This window comes from Notothenia rossii, assembly GCF_949606895.1.
Source record: "Notothenia rossii genome assembly, chromosome: 9".
NCBI classification, from domain to species: domain Eukaryota; kingdom Metazoa; phylum Chordata; class Actinopteri; order Perciformes; family Nototheniidae; genus Notothenia; species Notothenia rossii.
In genome coordinates this window covers 20185796-20206872 of record NC_136907.1, presented here as the reverse complement: position 1 = coordinate 20206872, position 21077 = coordinate 20185796, and the positions used below count along the sequence as shown (strand labels likewise).

General features: G+C 43.9%; 1 protein-coding gene across 1 annotated transcript in view; it reads left to right on the top strand.

Annotated features, from left to right (window-relative positions):
* The window catches only part of npas2 (neuronal PAS domain protein 2), a 55663-nt gene that overhangs the window by 695 nt on the left and 33891 nt on the right, over positions 1-21077 (top strand). The window lies entirely within an intron of this gene.

Sequence of the window (21077 nt, the reverse complement as noted above, 5' to 3'; positions counted from 1 at the left end):
TGAAAGGGTAGCATCTTCATCTGTATGAAGAGCAAAAAGGCTGGAATATAAGATTGAAAACCACCAAGGAGGAGTTTGATGTCACAGGATTCCTGTTTAAATCCAAGTCAATGGCAACTGGGTCACTTTGTTGAGCGACCAACATAATAATGTGACAAAAACAAAGCTAACGTTTGTAGTTGAAAGGAGCCATTGTACAAATGATGTCCAAAAGATTGTTCTGCGTCTTCATATACCCACGCTGAGGATGCTGTGCAGAGCTGGGCCTTGCATGATTCATGAATAGTGATGAGGAGGATGTGTGCTGACAGGATGGGCTGTTCCATGACTGGCTGAACTGAGGTGTATGCCCCATATGCTCCCTTTTTACCTCATGCTGCTAAACATTTGGGCCAGCCTCGTGACTCACGCCTTCAGCCATTTTTTTTATTCCCATCACTAAATCCGATCTAACATTGAGAGCTAGATTACATAGTGTATTCTATATCGGTACACGCCTGCCACTATGGAAACAGAGGGCAAGAGTCAATCATGATCTTTATCCTTCTGTACTTTGGCTGCCTTGTACTGACTACTCTCTCACTCATTGTATCTGTTCACTTTGGAAAATAATACCCTCCTCATGATAAGATGATGAAAAATATTGTGGCAGAGATTGCTGAAAAAATAAAACTGCATATGAAAAATAAACAACAGAGGAATACTTAAGATTAAAAGAAGTAATACTAAACCAGTGCCCAATAGAATTTCAATAAAGTAAGATAAATTAAGTCAAATAAATCAATTTAAAAAGAAAAGTAAATTGCAAAGACAATAGAAAATGAACCAATAGAGTTATACAAATAACGTGTATGAGAAGTAATACTAACACCAGTGTACTAGAGTAACAATAAAATAAGATACCTTTTTATTTATTTTTATGAGCATTTCAAGAAATTATTTACAAAGCCTATAACCAAATAAACACAGATAGATACATAAATGACCTACGTAGCAATCGACAAATCAGGAAAAAAATTAAATAATAATAAAATTAATTGAGAAAAAAAAACATAATAATGGATATATTATTAATATTAATAATTTCATCAAAAATATGAACTTTGTTTCTAATTCTCATAGTTGTTTTCTCAATTCCATACATTTCATTTACTAGTTTCTTCCATTTGGAGTTGAGTAAGTTATTATCTTTAGCCAAGCTCATGTTTTGGGATGTATATTATAATAATAATAATAATAATAATAATAATGATTTTACATTAAAAAAAAAAACAAGTAAACATTGTTTGAATTTAAAAGTGCTTAATGTTTTTGCAACTGGCAATCATATACATTTTCATTAAATTCGGATTATGTTTCTTAAACAAGATTTAGTATATAACATTTATGTGAAGCTCACTCATAATATGAGCTGCAAGTTTGTCTCAAAATAATTTAACTTACAATTTTAAGAATTTTTTAAAAACAATTATGATCTATTATGTGGTAATTGTGACTAATTAACCATTAGCATTTGACAATTATGAAAATCTTTTTCACAATTAGCTTCATTATCTCTATGAAAATGTCTTCCCTTTTCCTTTTCTCTTCCATTTACTCCCTCTTTGTCCCTTTTTCGCGTTTCATTTTCTTGAATGCCTGCTAGTATGCCAGCAATATTGTATTTACCATTTAAGATTAAAATGAGCTAGAGGCCTTATGGGCATTTTCTTCTCTGAGAAATAACTGTGCTTGGTATTCTGCTTCTTTGCGTCAGCAGTGCTGTGACAGTGTTTTAAGTCGTGTTTGCTGAATCTCTGCTGTGGTGAATGTTAGTTAACTGATGACACAGCCTGCTCTCTGATGTTACGGAGCATGTTGTGGGGAAAGTAGGTTACTGGGCCATGTCCTGCAAGCTTAAACTGAACACTAGTCTGAATATTGCTCGAGCTGCTTAGTGTGACTGGGCATGCACAAATGGGATAAGTCTGTGCAAAGGCAAAGAGACCATTTCCACCCTCTGTCTCTTTAAGGAGCCAGAGTGGCGCTCCACACAGAATGAATGTTGAATGTTCAGCCCATGATGATTTATCTGAAACACATGAACTAGAGACAGATATGACAACAGGTTGAGTTATGTTAAAGGCTGCAAATTACTAAGCCCTACTTACTTTAAACATTTTTGCTAGTATAAGCAGCCTATTTTTAGCATTTACATTGTATTTACATACATTTTACCTACTCACATTTACGTCAGTGTATATTTTTCTTTTAGAAATACTAACAAAATGCTTTATCTGAAGCTCAAGACGCAGCTAATATTGTCTTAAGGGAAGTCTGATAAATTAATCTTGGATTTTATTTTTATGAAACTATTTCAAACCTTTGAAATCATGGTGCAAAGGTTAATTCAATGTTATAGGAAAACTACTTGTCCTTGGATGCCTTTGGACTTGCTTTCTGTTTGGTACATATAGCCTATATGGGTGTGTTGTTGTTTTCTATAATTTGCTATAACAGTATGTTCCTTTTGGAATAGCAACATTTATATAGTGGCTTATCCCAGTATTTTTAGAGATATATATTCAAGTGTCTTTCACATACCTCAATGTGAAACGGTGGGTTAAGTATTGTAACCCTAGTTATATAAGCACAGGCGGAGCCCTCTACTGGACTCTATGGGTACTACCTCTCAACCATACTATGCGAGCATTCATTAACTGAGATATCTATAACCGTAGCCGCCCCCCTGGGGCGGGCCTACCTGAATGCGCCTGAGTGCGCGCGCAAGCCCACCATAAGGCGGCCTCGCCTCCTGACTGTCATCCTACACTTCTCTTCAGCGAGCAGCATAGGACAGACAGGGCCCCGAGTAGAGGGCTCCACCTGTGCTTATATAACTTATTACAATACGTAACCCACCGTTATATCTCACACAGGCTCCGCCCTCTACTGGACTCTATGGGTACAGTGGATGGATCCCTGATGCCTAAACGCCCTGTCATCCAACAACATTGAGTCACCACACTGCCCCTGACCGGCTTTTGGTTAACAGCCACTGCACCGCAATGTCCTCCACACTCACTCCATTAAATAAGGCTGTTGACACAGCCATCCCCCGTGTAGAGTGTGCATGGATGCATTAGATTCTTGGGAACAAAGGAGGGGTTCGGTCTGAGTGTCACCCCGGATCACTAAGCAACTCGGGTGTACCGACAGAGCGGTCAGCTCCGACACTCTCTTGGCTGAAGTTAAGGCAAGTAGCAACGCTGTCTTCCATGACAGTGCTTTCAGGGAGGAGAGCTCCAGAGGCTCAAATGGTTCTGTGACCAGAGCCTCGAGCACCAACGGCAGGTCCCACTGCGGGGCGGAGGCGGGCTCTACTTGGTGCTGCCTCCTGACCCCTGCAAAAACCGTGACATAAGCGGCTAACTGAAGGCTGCTGCCAAATCCCTCATGGCAGGATGAGATGGCTGCTGCATACACTTTAATTGTGGAATGAGCCAGCCCCCTGTCCACCAGTAACTGCAAGTAGGACAGAATAGAGCCCAACGTACACGATAGGGGCTCTAGACTCCCCTCTTCACACCATCGCTGGAATGCCAACCACTTTGGACTGTAACATGCTGTGGTGGATCCTGCTGTTGCTGCCTTGATAGCCTGAATAACCTTGTCAGACAGTCCCCCCTGTCTCAGCCTGTCCCTCTCAGGAGCCAAGCCTGGAGAGGTTGGCCCAGAGTGGGTAATGCCCCGATTGCACCTGCCTCCTGAGACATCGCCCCCGAGAACTGAGGAATCGCCCAGGGCCGGCCCACCATCATCTGTGTCACCACTGCGAACCACGGCGCCAAGCGGCAATCTGGGGCCACTAGGATGACTTACAGATGTTCTTGTCTCACCCTCCCCAGGGGGGAGAATGAGGCGTACCGGTTGGAAGGCGTAGAGCAGCTTTCTTGCCCATGACTCGTGTGCAAACGTGTCCACCCCCAAGGGCGGATCGTCCCGCCGAGCCATGGAAAACCACAGGGTACAGTGGCTGTTGCGCCGGCTGGCGAACAGGTCCACCTCCGCTCTCCCGAACTGGGCCCAGATCTGCTTCACCACCTCCGGGTGAAGCACGCACTCGCCTGGCAGGGGCCCACCTCTTGACATGATGTCGGCCCCACTGTTCTCCTGTCCCGGGATGTGGAGGGCCCCATGATTCAAACTTCCTTTTGTCTTTTCTCGTCTTAGCACTCAGTTGTTTCTTTGCTCCCTGAAGAGAAAAGGATGACAGTCAGGAGGCAAGGCCGCCTTATATACGGTGGGCTTGCGCACGCATTCAGGTAGGCCCGCCCCAGGGGGCCGGCTACGGTTATAGAGTCCAGTAGAGGGCGGAGCCTGTGTGAGATATAACCAATATTGCACTTTTTTCATCCATTTTAAAGTTATTCCATACTTGACATACCAGAGGCATGTTTAGCTAATCTGAATGTCTAAAAGGTTTTGGATTGAAGCCTCACATTCCTTTAGGTACATATTAAAATGTAAGTGGTATTCATGTCAACATCTCTAACCTTGTAACTATGACAGACAAAATGTTCAGCTCCAGTTATATAACTGAGGTTAAAGACGTCATCGTCCTCGCTGCTGCCGCTGATCTTTCGCTCCAAAGCACACAGTCATTGTCCTCCGTAGCTCCGGGCTCCGAACCACCGGGGCATGATAAAGACATTTAGCAAAAAACAAGGTCCCTTCTTAGGGCTCTTAAACTTATTTTGGTGGCAAGAAAGATGCTGCAGTACTACACTATTATCTCTAATAATCAAAATGTATTCAGCTGACTTTTGAGGAGTGAAGATCCCTACATGAATTAGTTTCACTAAATGTCATGTGATTGAGTGCTACATGTTCTGCTGCAAACTCGTTTTTCTTTTCTTTTGTGGAGAGAGACCCTTTCATCTTTATATAACTGATTCACATGACTTGAGCTTTTACAACGAAAGCTTTCACAACAAAAGGTCACGTTCAAGATTTGGGTGTGGCTTCACTTGAGTTAAGAAGAACAGGGTTTCATAATATATTGTTTGTGGGCCTGGCCCGTGTGTGTGTGACCTAGATGTGATTCAGTTATTTAGTTCAGGGTGTTGGCTGCACTGTGGAGTGGAATACATAACACAGCAGAAGTCCCGGACGCACGTCAGATCTGATGCTGAAATAAAAAGAGCCCTCACACACTGGCTTTCTCATTCCTTCGATGGTCAGTAGGTCATCTACAATCTGTGATGGCATGAGGCAAAACCTGATCAAAGCTTGTGACACTGCATGCAGTTAACACACCACCGATATAACAACTTGGATCTTCCCCTCTAATCTACTGCAGTATAATATTTAATATCTCCTGATTTCTAAGCAAAAAATTGTAAAATTCTGCACTCAATTAGTGCTGGACGATATGAAAAAAATATCTAAGAATCTTGATAAGATCAGTAATGTGAATTTCTTTTATAAGCGGGTAAGGTCAAATAATAGAAAAGTTTGGTCATTTCAGAAAAGTACCTGACTTTACTGTAACACATTGTTAAAACCAGCACTTACAATATTAGCATATTGAACATTTAAGACGATATCTAGTGTCATATAACAATATCGATATATTACCTCCGCTTACACTGAATTTGATGAATTTTCTGTTCATCAAACCACAAATAAGATGAGAACAAGCTAGCTTTGGCGTCCTAAGCTGCCGAACGCTCTTACCTGGAGAAGCAGTCTCACAGCGGTGGATATTGATGCAGCAAGACCACAGGGTGCTCTAGCTAACTCTTTTCTCATTTGTCTTGGCTTGCAATAATCATTTCATCCATCTACAGGGAGGTCAGAGTCTCTGGTGGAGCTGGAAGTGATTTAAGGGTTAGCTCAAGGACACTTCAGCAGGGCGAATGAATCATGAGTCACAATCACAGCGACTCATGAGTTTTTAAACTCACGACACCAATCTGCTCTCCTATTGGTATGAGCTGTTACCCTGAATGAATGTGGTCTTTTAAAGAATCCATAATAGCTTTTTTCTCCTACTTTAATCAGGCATGAAGAATAAAACAAAGTGTGCCAACACTCAGCAAATGTCAGTGTGATTATTTTTCCACCAGATGACTAATATTCAAGGCTTTTATCATTCGAAATGAATATGTTATTAATATAACCCAGTTTCTCATGTTTTCAACTCATCATTTCAGTTGAATCCTCTATCGCTGATATTGTGTCCTATAATTCAACAAAAAAGTTAATTACTTCTCAAATTATTAATTAATTTTCAGCTATTAACAATGTGAACAGTATCAATAGTGTGGTTATTTAGTGTTCTGTGGTTTTAAAAGCAGGCAGCATGGATATTTGGTAAAAGTGTGATTCAATACTCTTTACCGGATTTCTCAAAGAAGCAAAAAGCAGTCTTTTTTTCTCTTACAAGGAACCTGAATTCAACATGAGTTTTGTTTGCTTTCAGGAGAAAGATTTTGAAATATGAACGGCAGCGTTTCATAACAAGGAAAATGAAATCGCAATTAATAAAAATGGAGGCACAAGGTCATTTTTTCCATGGACTGCTTGTGAAAGGCTGTTCGAGTTCAATGCAGAGTCTGTGCATGAGAGAGCGGCTGGTTCCAGTTTGAAAACATTCGCTGATGAAGTCATAACAATAATGTTATTCTGCTTATTGGCTCAAATAGATTCTTTGTTAAGAAGTCAGCAGCCTTCCGAAATCTAATCACAACCAAAACCTAAGAACTGAGCTTGAGCTGAAGGTACAAAGAAAGAGCTGCATTGCGCTTTCGACCGGTGCTCTAGAAATGTGACCCATTTATTTGCTCACACACTGCCTGAGTTAATGACATCTTTTCCTGAGCAGCAGCTTATAATAACAGGTTTGATATTATTTGGTTAATTTAAATTGTTGAAAGGATATTATCAGGAAATGTCAGAGTATATGTATGAAAAGATGGTTGTTTTAAAGGCCTCGTTGAAAAAATGGGCCACCCTCAGTGAGGCTGTGTTGTGTGGTGAATGTAGAATTACAAGGCACTTTTGGGTAAAGAAGCAGCCAAATCATTGACAAAATTCGTATATTTATGCGTGATCACTCATGAATAAGTCGAAGAAAGCTACACAGTAGACTAAACATGATCACTTCACACTAACATCAACATTATTTTCATATAAAATGTCTTAAATAATTCCCATCAAATTTAAATCAGAGTTGAAAAAATGTAGTATTCAAATTTAAGTGAATTGGTAAAAAACATTATATTTATAGATAGCAAATATTATGTAACCTTTTTCTTGCAGATTTACATAAATGACTAAACCTATATCTAAAAAGCAATTTCTAATATACATACAATTTGATATATTATTCCCACACACAAAAAATACACTCTATTCCAATATGGAAATTGTACCTTTTTATTATTCTGTGTGGTTGGTACACAAAACATTTTTATTAGACACCATAGAGCACATTTCACATTATTTGCATTTGGTAAAAGGTGCTGTTATGAAGCGCACAGGGAAAGAGCATGTGTTTTTTCCTGAGTGCACAGCAGGTGCGGGTGTGTTGAACTGCACTGTGACAGGATTGCCCAGCGGGTGAAGCTCAGTGAGTGCGAGTGTTCAGCTGTGGCCCAGGGGAGGATTAGTGTGAGGCTGCGGAGAGACGGACAGCGCTCGTGGGAAAGCACTGGCGAGGAAGGGCATGATGATTTGTTTCGTTATTGACCAGTGCCATTTTCCATTGGGTACTCAATGGAAGAAAAATGCTGTTTTGGTCCTGAACGTCACACATTGTCCCTTCTGTGATTTGTTTGTCCAGTGTCCCTGCTCGGCTGTTGGATAACCTCTCAAGTTAAATTGCTGCTCCATTGTATACAGAATTAAAAGTTGCAAAAATGTCTTTGACCTGAAAATTGTGCAATGTCGAACCAGGCAACAATGAGCATACTGAAGAATATAGAAAGGTGATACTATTTAAGGTAACAAGGGGCCTTTCTTAAGTGTTCTTCTGATTTTATGCTTTTATCTTTATGTTAGAAGAGAGAGCTCAGGAGTTTGTCGCATTTATCAGAAATGTCAGTACTTCAATTTTAAGATTTTAAGCCTTTAAGTTCAATATCTTACCTGATGATCTATACATCAGATTTCAGATCTGATTTCCTGGTTTGTGTTCTTATTCCTTCCTTGTATTTTTAAGGTTATTTGAGACATCATTATATCAAATAAAATGTATTTAGAAAAACAAATTATTTTTAATGAAAAGCTACAGAAGGAGATCATCCCTGAAGCGCATATTTCAGCCCAGTATTAAACCATGTTATTGAAATGATAATCAGAGCATACAGAGAAAAGCGTTACCTGCCACTTAAATTAAATTGTAATCACAACAATGTTTCTGAATGTTTCATGTTTTCATGAAAAATTACCTTGACCTGGAGAAAATGGAAACCAGGTGCTTGATGGACGTAGCCACCAAGGTGGGGGGGAAAGTATACACCACACATTGTCACCATGGGAACACAGAGCGAACAGCAGTGCCTCAGTTTGATTAACGACAGTGCATGGCAGAGGGCCACGATGGCATCATCATTACCAGTATCACAGATGTAGCTGGAGGCAATATGGCTATACATTACATGTCACACTTTTATCCAAAGCAACTTACATACTCAATACTGTGGCCAATCCCCACCGGAGCAATTTGGGGTGAAGTTTCTGGCCAAGGGACACAACGACATGCTGACTGCAGTCGTTGTGACCTTCTGATCCGAACACCAAGGCTCTATCCACTGCGCCATACGCCTCCCCGACATAATCCCATTTTCTCTAATGTAAAGACAAGCAGCGTGAAGAAAGGTACAGAATGTAAAGCGCCCAACGATGAACATTCATAATGTAGCAAGGCCTGCTTATGAGCACTAAATGCCATCTCATCATCCAATAGCATGACCTACATAAATGAGCAGAACTAATCTCCATGTAGGCGGATGGTGAATAATGCAGTCAAATGTGGGAGATATTTCTGAGTCTTGGATGGCTCACACTTGTTGGTTGTTGGCAAAGCAACATTCACTCCGGCATTGTCATCCATTATGTTGATATATAATGCTTGTAAGCTACATTGGACTGGGTTGACGACACAGACTTTAGGAGGTTTTTTGAACATCATTTTATTAAAACAGCCTTCACAAGTGGCAGCTCTTTTAATCAATATTCAATAAAAAATGTTTTTAGTTTTTAAGACATCACTTTAGACATCACCATATTTGTGTTTGGTGAGATATTAATGAGTGTTCGGCCATGGACATGAGGCGGCACTTTGGCATACCAGCATAACATTCTCAGATAAGACTGTATAAAAGTATTTGCAGCCCCTTTTTCATTGAATTTATTTATACAAATGTAATATAAAATAAATTAATAAAATATAAATACATTATATAGTTTTAAGAAATGTTCTCTGGCAACCCTTTTATTTTGACGTGTTTATATGCTAATATTTGCTAAAAAGTGCTCAATGTAAAGTATAGCTGATAACTAACTTCTACAATGTATCCTAAAAGAAGAACATAATTATATGGCAGTCCATCCATCCAGTATAGTTGTAAACATTTCACTTAAGATTTGCTCTTTTGACCCAGAGAAAGTGTTTTGTCATGTGGACGGTGTGCTCGAGGGGTCACAGTAGGAAGCTTCAGAAAGCATTGAAGAGCATTTTCCTGTATGGAATGCTGAGGGCTATGTATGAATGCTTGCAAGAATTGATATAGGACGCAATGACTATTAAGAAACGATTCATGTGTGTTAAAATTGCTCATGTTGGTAATGAAATATAAAGCTCCTTTAGAAAAACACTCACTTGATTTTCTTTTTCCTTTTCCATCCGTCTGATGTAGTTTTGTGTAAAGCAATCACAGACGAGACAGGTTGGTAAACACAAGTGTGCAGGTTATTGACATCATGTTGCATGATTACTCTGTGTTGAAGGTTAGACTTTTAAAGTAACCTCTCATCAACCCATCACTCTATCCCTAGACTCTCTCTTTTTATACAAGATATATCTTATTTATTGGAAGATCATTGTATTGCATCCATCATTACAGATGATTTAATTGAATGCTTTTGTTTACGGTTTACGTTGAGATGTACTAAAGGCGTACTCTATTTTGAAGTGTCATTGATTCTTCCTGTTTGGCAGAAATGTCCTCAATTGAGAAGAAATTTCTGTCCACCTGACTTTCATGTCTGTCAGACATGATGGAAACTGGGACAACCAACGCGAACCCACAGTGGGAGCTCCACATTAAATGGTCAATGTTATGAATTGAAAGTGGCCAATGTAGTGGGGGGTCCCATTGTGTGTGGTCTGGCCAAACTGTATCATGCTTTAAAGTTTCGACACATTCACAGCCGTGGATTAATACTTTTCTACCCTGTTTGATAAACTGTTTTTTGTCAGTCTACAGGTTGCTGCGCTTATTTGGATATGGAACAGTTTGAGTTCTGACCTAGTAAATTTTTATTACGCGACTAATTCACTTTTTTCCCGCTGATTGTGGTTTTGCTTGTGCATTATGATCAGTCGTGAAACATTGCAGCTAGACATAAAAGAACAATTAAAACGTTTTCCTATTTAAACACATTTCTGACACGTCATTCTTTTCTTGCAGATGGGTTGGATAGACAAAGTGACTTGTTTTCCAGTTTGTAACCTCTATCCCTTAAATAAAGCCTATACCGCCAACGTATGATGTGTTGCTATAGTTTAATGGCTCCAAACTATTCAATTGACCTGCACACAATTTACATTATTTTTATAGAATTCTCTTGAAAATGAAATAGAAACATGACTATAGCCTGTTTGCAAGAGATGCCTCAAACTGTATTTGTTGTGGAACCAGAGTGAGGAGTGTTGAAATAATGGAAATGGGCTACTTACAGTATGTTAAGTAGCACTGACTGTTAGGTGCCATAACCATATCGTGACATATCAAAGATGAAAGATTCCTGAGCATGAAACACCAGCCACCTGGTTGTGCTGCTGTCTCCATATCTCACAAGTTGGTTAAAATGGCATCCTGCTGATACCACATCATAAGCCAGATCAGTGAAACAGGGACTTCTATAACAGCTGCAGTCTGAATCAACTGTGGGAAAGTGTGACTCATTACCTGAGCATGGCCAGTTAGCAAATGTAGCATTGCTATAAAGCTGTATCAAGCCCATGGATGTCTAGAGCGGTTTATCATCCAAAAATGGCAGATAATGGCAGAAGCAGCCATTTGAGTTGACTTTGATGTTGGAATCACATATCTACAGATTTATTGTTGAAATATTGTTGTAAAAAACTATTAAACAGGAGTAGTACTTGCATAATGTGTCTAATATGTAACGTGCACTTGCAGGTTTCCTAAAGTATTATTCTCCTGAGCTCTATTATCTCTGCTCACATGACAATTGGCCTTTATCAGAAGACCAGCCATCATAAGAAAACTCTTCCATTCTAGCTGAATTGAAAGGATGATGTTAGATTATATAAGATAGACAGCAGAAAAAGAAAGAATCACAAAATTGTATTTTTTGTATTTTTTAACACCGAACACTAAGACTCTGTCACAAGAACACATTTATTATCAGAAGTCTTTGAGTAATTCCTTTATTTTGATTATTGTGATGTACAAACAGATGAACAGCTGGTGTCCTGCAGGATCCGTTCACAAGAGTTATAGCATGAACAGTGATGTTCTTGCTTTGAATCAGACTTTGGACCGTTGATGCATGTCCCCCCCACCCTCAGTTCTTCTTAGTAGTGCTTCGGGCGTCGTTCTATGAATGGCAATGTCACCACTTTGTTCCACACTATATTATCTCCATGAACACACAGTTATGGTCCTAACCATGACCTTTGTGAACCACTAATCTGAACAGGTTCACATTTGTGGTTTTGGGCGAAATCTCTCAAATATTGGATGGATTGAAGTTTTGAATAGCCATTCATCTACACCTTAGGTTGAAATGTGATAATGTTGAAGCTTCTCTGACTTATCTTACACTGTTTATGACTCAAATTGTTGAAAGCAAATGACATACCTTTAAACCTCCTCTATAATTTGTGTTTATTGCTAATTGGTAAATATGTGCATGCTGCTTCACTAAGCCGCTGAACATGGATAAAGTAAAGTATACTTTCTTAACATGTTATGGTTGTCATTGTGAGCATGTTGCCATGCTAGCATTAGCATTTAGCTCAAAGCACTGATAGGGATCCCAGCTAGAAATGTTCGGTTCTAAAAACATTCTGAGAATGTTACCATTCACTGTTCTAGGAATGTTTTCAGCGGAAAGTTTTCTTTTGGTTCCCAGAATGTTCTTCTGAAAGGTAGGATAACATTCTCTAAAAACATTCTTGAAATGCTTGGTGATAACCTTCTTAAAATGTTTTTGATAACCTTCTTAAGATGTTTTTGATAACCTTCTTAAAATGTTTTTGATAACATTGTTAGAACATTATGCCCTACTATTCTTAAAACGTTTTCAGCGGGAGGTTTTATTTTGGTTCCTAGAATGTTCTTCTGAAAGGTAGGATAACGTTCTCTAAAAACATTCTTAAAATATTCGGTGATAACCTTCTTAAAATGTTTTTGTTAACATTGTTAAAACATTATGCCCTACTGTTCTTAAAACGTTTTCAGCTGCAAGTTAGAATTTTTTATGTTGCCAGAATGTTATTATTTTAGAGTAGGATAACGTGCTTTACTTTTAAAACATTATGCAAATGTTCTGTGGTAACAATTTACAAAAATATTTTAACATTAGAACATAAAGACACAATATTCCTGTAATTTTTCAACAAAAAATTCCTGGGTAAGTGGACTGACCACTGTGGTTACTAGGATGATTTTGATAGTTTACTTAACTATTGGAATTTGACTATTAACACAAGGATGGCTCGGAATCAGCTGGTGAGCGTAACATCTGTTTATTAGAAAAGGGGAGCTGGGAGTGGAGGTTGGTTATGGCAGCAGTGGGAAACAGTTGTTCCAGGGTGGTTAGCGAGGCATGGCTGGTCTTGAGAGTGTGGCAGGCCTTGGATTCCTCCTGGAAGAGACACAAAAATCAGTGTTAGGTAAAAGCAGCCAAAGTTGTCAAAAAATCTGCTGGCAAAAAGCTAGAGTGGCACGCAACAATCCGGCAGGGAATGAGTGCAGGCTGCAGGCTTTTTCATAGTGTGGCTGATGAGCAGGTTGCAGGTGGGGTTGATTGGAGATTGCTCCCAGCCGTGTAGAGCAGACCAGCAGGCGGTCCGTTCTTCCATAGAGGTTTCTCAATACTCAAATTTCCCCTCCTCGACTCCTCGAATCCTTGGTCCTCCAGTAGTGACCCGGAAATGAATTTCAGCGCTCCATTTTAAAAGACATCTTTTTTCTCTAAATTTCTCTAAATGCACTTCGAGGACTGAGCATCGAGCATCGAGGAGGCTCTCTGGAGGAGCTCTAACCGAGGAGACACTGATGCATCCTCCACGGCTCCTCCACGGATGCATTTCCGGGAACGGTGGAGGCGTGACGCACGGTCGGACTTATCTCAGCCAATGACAGCTCTGCATGCATCCCTTGGATATTATTTTAGTAACTATAGGTTACTTACGTAACCCCAGTTCTCAGAGTAACATGAAGTGAGATGTCTCACTATGGGATGCGCCTCATCGCGGAGCAAACAGAAGCATCAATCTCATTACGCCAATCCTGATTGGCTGGTGATTTTGACGTCAGCGTCAGGGAATCTACCCCCTATAAGTAGCTTGCGCTACGCCGCATGCATCATTCAAAATAAGCACCTCTTCTCGCTTCACCATAGCAAGGAGGGCCGTCTGGTGAGACATCTCACTTCATGTTACTCTGAGAACTGGGGTTACGTAAGTAACCTATAGTTCTCATTCGTAACACTCCGTTCGATGTCACACTATGGGATATTGTAGCTCCCGTATTGCCAGACGAGCTTATCTCGAAAATCACCAAACCCAACCAGAACTTAACAGTTAGAGCTCTAACTCAGCAGGGGGCCCAGCACTGCATGGGCCACACTGGGAGCAGAGACGTCTAATCTGTAAAAGCCGACAAAAGTGAGCGGCGAGGACCAGCTCGCCTCTGCACAAATGTCTTGGATGGAAAAACCCCTGAACAAAGCCCAGGATGTAGCCAGACCACGAGTCGAATGAGCACGCAAACCCGAAGGTGCCTGCAGACCCTGACTCGTGTAAGCCAAAGCAATTGCCTCCACAATCCAGTGAGAGAGCTATTGCTTAGTAACAGGCTTGCCCTTCTGAGGGTTAGCCCAGGACACAAAGAGTTGGTCATTATGACGAAACTCTTTTGATCTGTCCATATAAGTGCGTAAAGCACGGACTGGACATAGCAAATTCGGCTGCTGTTCCCCGGAGGGACACAGCGGTGGAGGAAATGCCTCAATGTCAATGGGGGTACATGAACCAACCACCTTAGGTATAAAGGCAGGGTTGGGCTTCAGCAACACTCTCGTTAACCCTCGGGCGAACTGAGTGCATGAATGATGTACAGATAGCGCATGAATGTCACTGACTCGCTTGGCGGATGCCAGGGCCAGTAACAGCACTGTCTTGAGTGACAGGTGCTTCATGTCAGCTTCTTCCAGGGGTTCAAATGGGGCTCGAGTGAGCCCATCTAAAACCACTGTCAAGTCCCATAAGGGCACCAGTGACCTGGAAACGGGAAGGAGCCTGCGAGCTCCCTTCATAAAACGGCAGACCAGAGGATGTTGGCCGGCCATCTTACCCTCAAAACCCACATGGCATGCAGCAATAGCAGCCAGGTAGACTTTGATCGTGGAGAAAGCTCTGTGTTTATCAATTAAGTCCTTTAGAAATGATAAAATCACTCCCACAGGGCATTGAAAAGAGGTGTGCCCTTTTTGAAGGCACCAGTCCTCAAACACCCTCCACTTACAGTCATAAAGACACCTAGTGGAGGAAGCTATCGCACTCTGAATAGTGTTTATCACCTTCTGCGGGAGACCCACTGCATTCAGATTATACCACTCACGGGCCAGGTCCAGGTACAAGAGGACCGGAGGCCAAATGTGCGCGAGCGCGTCCACGCCTAATGGTGCGTTTTGATCGCGCATTGAAAAGAAAAGCTGACAGTGAGCATTTTCTTTTGATGCGAACAGATCTACCGCGGCTCGGCCGTAACGCACCCACAGCTGGCTCACAACCATTGGATGTAGAGTCCAGTCTGCATACAGTGGTACACCTCTGGACAGCAGGTCTGTCCCGAGGTTCATCACACCCGGTACGTGCGTCGCTCTCAGAGAGAGGAGACGGCCGCAGCTCCACAAGATCAGTTTGCGTGCCAGCATGTGTAACTGGAGAGAGCGCAAACCCCCTTGTCGGTTTATATACGATATTGTGGTCGTATTGTCCGTCCTCACGAGGACATGGTGTCCTCTGAGAAAAGGCAGAAAGCGTTTTAGGGTGAGGAACACCGCTAAAAGCTCCAGGTAATTTATGTGCGACTGTGGACGTCTCTGCTCCAGAGACCCCTCACCGGACGACCTTCGTAAATACCTCCCCAGCCTGTCAGACATGCGTCTGTGGTGACCACCTTCCGTGAAAGGACAGCACCCATAGGCACGCCCCATACCAGAAAAGTCGGGTGCAGCCAGTGCCGCAGTGCCATTACGCATTTCACGGTAACCATCACTCTCCGCGCTCCATGACGCGCGGGGTTTAGTTTTAGAGCGGCTACCCAGCGCTGAAACTCCCTCATGTGTAACCGTCCGAGTCGTACGACCAGGATGGCTGACGCCATGAGCCCCAGTAACCGCAGGCATGATCTGAAAAGAACATGTTTGCGCAGCTGGAAATGAGCGAGGCAAGCTCTGAAAGCTTTCACTCTTTCCGCTGACAGGCGGGCGGTAAAAGGCACCGAGTTCAGGTGTAAACCCAGGAAGAGTACAGTCTGTGCCGGGCACAACATGCTCTTTTCTGTGTTTATTATGAAACCCAGGTTGAGCAGGTGCTTTACAAGGACATTTGTCTGCGTAATAGCCTCCTGTTCCGACTGTGCGAGAAGCAGCCAGTCGTCTAGGTAGGTTGCCAGGCGAATACCCTGTTGTCTTAACGGGGCTATCGCGGCTTTCGTACATCGTACAAACACTCTTGGACTGAGAGACAGACCGAAGGGAAGTACTCTGTATTCGTAACAGATCCCCTGAAATGCGAACCTCAGATATTTCCTGTGTGGGTAATATACTGGGATGTGGAAATACGCATCTTTCAGGTCGACTGATGTAAACCAGTCGTTTTGTCGCACGAGACGCAGCAGAGATGTGTGAGTGAGCATTCTGAATTTGTATCTTTTTAGATATTTGTTCAGAGCTCTCAAATCTAGTATTGGCCGAATTCCGTTCCCTCCCCGTTTGGGAACGAGGAAATACTTGGAATAAAAGCCGCTCTGACTCTGCTCGGCGGGTATTATAGATATAGCCTTCTTTTCTAGAAGTGAGAGAATCTCTCTCTCCAGAATATGGGCTGACTCTCCTCGGGCTTGTGAATACAGAACGCCCGAGAAGCGAGGGGGGGTGACAGCGAATTGGAGTCTGTAGCCCCGTGTTACTGTCTTGAAAACCCAAGCAGACGCTGTGAGCATCTCCCACTGTTTGCTCCTTAGAGCCAGCCGAGATGTCACGTCTCTTACCCTCTGAGTCTCTATTTGTTGTGTTATGGGGCCCTCTAGTGTCTGAACACAATGGTACCCCATTTCGACAATCCCCACCGAGACTGCGCATGCGCGTGACGGTGGTGCCTTCACAACCCCAGCCGGCACTGCGCATGCGCGTGACGGTAGCGGCTCTATAACCCCAGTCGTCACTGCGCATGCGCATGGCGGTGGTGCCTTCACAGACCCGTCTATTATCCGCCTTTTGAGAGAGGCCGTAGCTGCTCTCAAAAGAGGGACAGGCGACAGACTGTTTATTGTTTTTATTGTCTTTCTTTTCATTTTTTTGGACTGCGCCCTCGGCTTGAAGCCTGGATGCGACAGTGAAAAATGGTTTATGTGAAAACAACAACAATTGTGACATGTGTTTTTGTGACTTAGGCAAATAGCAGAACTCGCTGTCTCTGGTATTAAGTCTGTTTCCCTTCTGGCGCGAACTTGAGGATGGCGTTGCGGCATCACTCGAGGCGGCGGGAAGATGGAGGCCTGGTGGCACCCCGAAAACACATCTGGAGCTGGGGAACAGGGAACTTCCAGCTCTGTCACCGAGGAGAGGAGAGGAGGCTGTCAGGCCGCCCGCTTCTTCTTCCTCGACTGGTGACCGAAAATCTGAGTCGGCTGTGCCTGAACAGCAGCTGCCGAAACCGGAGATTTCCTCGGCCAGCTCGTCCTCATCTCCTGCCTGGGTTGGGGACTCGGGGCGGGCTGTGGCCTCTGCTGCCTCGGTACCTTGAACCAGGCAGGACGTGAGGCAACTTGGGCGAAGGACTGCCGCGAGACCATCGCAGATAGCGGCTGGACCCTTCGGGGGAGACAGAGGTGCAGGGCCTCGTCTTCCTTCTTTTTCGACTCACATCTCCGCTGCATCGAGACTAAAGCGGAGCCGAAAATACCCTCGGGAACGATAGGCATGTCAAGAACATCCTCCTTTTCCCGGTCTGGGAGGTTGGTCAGGTTGAGCCACCTGGCTGTACCACCATTATGCCCATGACTTTGCCCGTGGCCTGGACTGTACAGCGCTGCACACGGAGGCAAATGGCCGTGATCGCTGCGATCTCGTCCCATACGGCCGGCCCAGGTTTGCTCGATAGGTCCTCGCAGAGCTCCGCCTGGTAGGCGGTCAGCAGTGAGGAGACATTGAGTGCCCTGGCGGACAACGCTGCGGCTTTATAGGCCCGTTCCGTCATCGCTGACTGGAACCGGTCTGCCTTCACCGGTAGCGTGGGGTTCCTGCTTGGTGTCTGAGCCAGCCTCGGTTGGAGGTGGGCTGCCACCAGCGGTTCCATGGGCGGCATGATGAGCAGGCCGAGCCTCTCCATACCGTCACAGTCCAGGGAGGAGGCACCCTGGATTGGGGCCTTATTACTGAAGGGGCGGTCTCTCCACGAGACCGACACCTCATCCAGCATCTCCGGGAAGACTGGAAGGAGCTGCCTCTTTGTCCTCGCTGCGTGGGGCAAAGTCTTCCCCTCGTAGCGAGACCTGGAGGTCTCCTTGGCCATTTCAGGGCATGGGATGTCCAGCCTGGACGCGGCACGTTGACACACGGCCTGCAGGTCCATGCTCAGACAGGGCGAAGCTGGTGCGCTATCGCCCGGGAGAGCAGCCATCGCTCCCGGCTTTGCAGCCTGAGCTGATGACACGAAGACATCATCGTCTTGCTCATCCGAGTCGGACAGGAGGAACTCAGAGGTATCCTCTTCGTCCTCCATGTAGTCCAACTCCAGGACATCATCCGCGGGCGAGACCATGGTGAGGTCCAGTTGGGAGCCCCAGCTTGACACAGCGCGGGGCTCCGCTCTCGCGGCTGTTGCCGCCACCGGGTCCCAGCCTGACACGGCGCGGGGCTCCGGTTCAGCAGCTGCCGCTGTTATTGAGCGCCAGCCTGACACAGCGCGGGGCTCAATCACCGCGGCGGACGCCTCCATGTCTTGATTGCCGGCCGGCGAAACAGCGGACATGAGGGGGTCCTGTCCCGACAAGCTAGCTTGGCGTGCTAGCCGTCGGCGGAGGCTCTTGATGGTGAAGCGGGCACAATGCCCGCACGAGCCGGGGTTCTCGATAGCCTCCTGGGCGTGTTCCAGCCCGAGGCAGGACGAGCAGACCTGGTGTGAGTCTGTGCCTGATATCTTCAACCCGCAGCCGCAGAGCCGGGCCTCCGAGTCCCTGACTCCTCTGGTGTGAGGGAGAGAAGCGTCCATCTCGTTCGCCGTGGTGAAGGCGTGGAGAGGACCCGCTCGTAACAGGTACGTTGCTGAGAAAAAATCCTTCCCCACCTATCGTTAATCCGGAGAAAAAATTTACGGTGTAGAATTTTATTCTCAAAGAATATTAACTGGTATGTTAATACCCTTATCTTCCCCTCCTCTGGTGTGAGAGAGAAAAAGAAAAAAACGTCCCCGCTACCTTGGTGTCGGTAGTGAGGAAAGGCAAGCTAGTAACAGGTGTGTTACCAGCTTGAAAAATCAAAACCTTACCTTTAATTCCGAAGAAATAAACGGCGAGGTAGATTGCAACACTAACTGGTGTGTTAGTATTAACAGTCTTCTTGCAGAAGTATATATAAAAGTAGCCGGCGAGCACCCGTCGACCGAAGTTAGCTTGGATAGCTTGGTTCCGTCTGTGGACTGTGTGAGCTAGCCCGGCTACCAATAGAGATGTGCTCTGAAGCGAGAAGAGGTGTTTGAATGATGCATGCGGCGTAGCGCAAGCTACTTATAGGGGGTAGATTCCCTGACGCTGACGTCAAGATCACCAGCCAATCAGGATTGGCGTAATGAGATTGATGCTTCTGTTTGCTCCGCGATGAGGCGCATCCCATAGTGAGACATCGAACGGAGTGTTACGAATGAGAACTGTCTGCTTTCATCGCAACCATGATCGCAACGCGATGTTTACAGTGAGAACAGCTGTGAGGTCCGTGCAGAAAGCAGAACAGTGTGTAAAATATCACTCAGTATAACAGGCCTACATTAATTTCTGTATTTGTATGCTGTAGTTTAGTAGATATCTACAAACAAAGAGTCGATATTTTTCTAAGACCATTTAGTGCTTCACATAATAAAATACACAACGGCTGTAGCCTGATTATGCTTTTAGGAGCAGTAAGTGTGTGTGGTACAGTGTGTAGGTGTGTGTTGTTGTACAGTGCGTAGATGCGGCGGACAGACGGGTCTCAGTTGGTTTGGTGTCCTATGCTTACTTTTAATACTTGTACAACTTTTGGCCCGTGATTTCAATTCCCCATTTGAGCGACCAGAGAGAGAGGGGGGGGGGGGGATATATCCAGTCTTTGATTGTGTTACGTTATTATGAGAGTGCTCTCATACTTGTTTGATTCTGAAATTGTATATATTTATATAAATATATGTGTGTGTATATGTCCGCATCTGTTGCCTGTTATTGTCTCATTATACCGCACTGTCAATGCATTAAAAGTAAATATATATAAGTCGTCATGAACACATCTGTCCATCAGAGTGCTGCTGTGCCTCCTGTCATCATTAATGGACGTCTCTTTAAAATGACCACTCAGAGGACAGGAGTTCTCATTTCTCTAACTGCCTGCTGCTTCCACTCCTCTCTCCTCGGTTCCCCTCCTCAGTCCTCCGCTCGCATCTCCTGTAGGAGGCACAAAGTCTCGGGGGGAGGAGTCGGGGATAGGAGTCGAGGAGGGGAAATTTGAGTATTGAGAAACCTCTCATATGTCTGTCGGTCTCAAATCTAAAGGGTGCAATAACGACTTTTATCCACTAAGCATAAACAGCGGACACTGTTTATACGCAGCCCTCACAAACTACACACGGCCAGATAGCTTATCTAACAGTTAGAACCTACATACGGGACACAACCTTTATAGTCAGAATAAAGTGTGATTATTTTCTGATATTTTACACTTGTGATATTATGAATACTGTGGGCCTACATACCTTTAGTGTGATTATAAGTGCATGTGAGTGAATATTGGGATGCAAATTTGTTTTTATACGTCCTATTCATTGTCTCAATGCGCTCATACATCTTAAAGGGGACCTATCATGCTAAATGTACTTTTGTACGTCTTTTATACATGAATATGTGTCCCCGGTGTGTTAGGGAACTCACCAAGTGTCAGAAAACATAACCCTCTCTCTTTTCTCCATACCCAAATCTCTAAAAACGGGGCTGCAACGGATCTGATACAGATTTGAATTTTTCTGACGTCAGAAAAGGGGTGCTCCGCCTATATGGGCAACTCTCCACCTATCAGGGCAGAGGCGCGGGAAGGTATTTTGAGTGGGGGTGCGGAGGTGCTGGACTCCAGTGAACAGTATT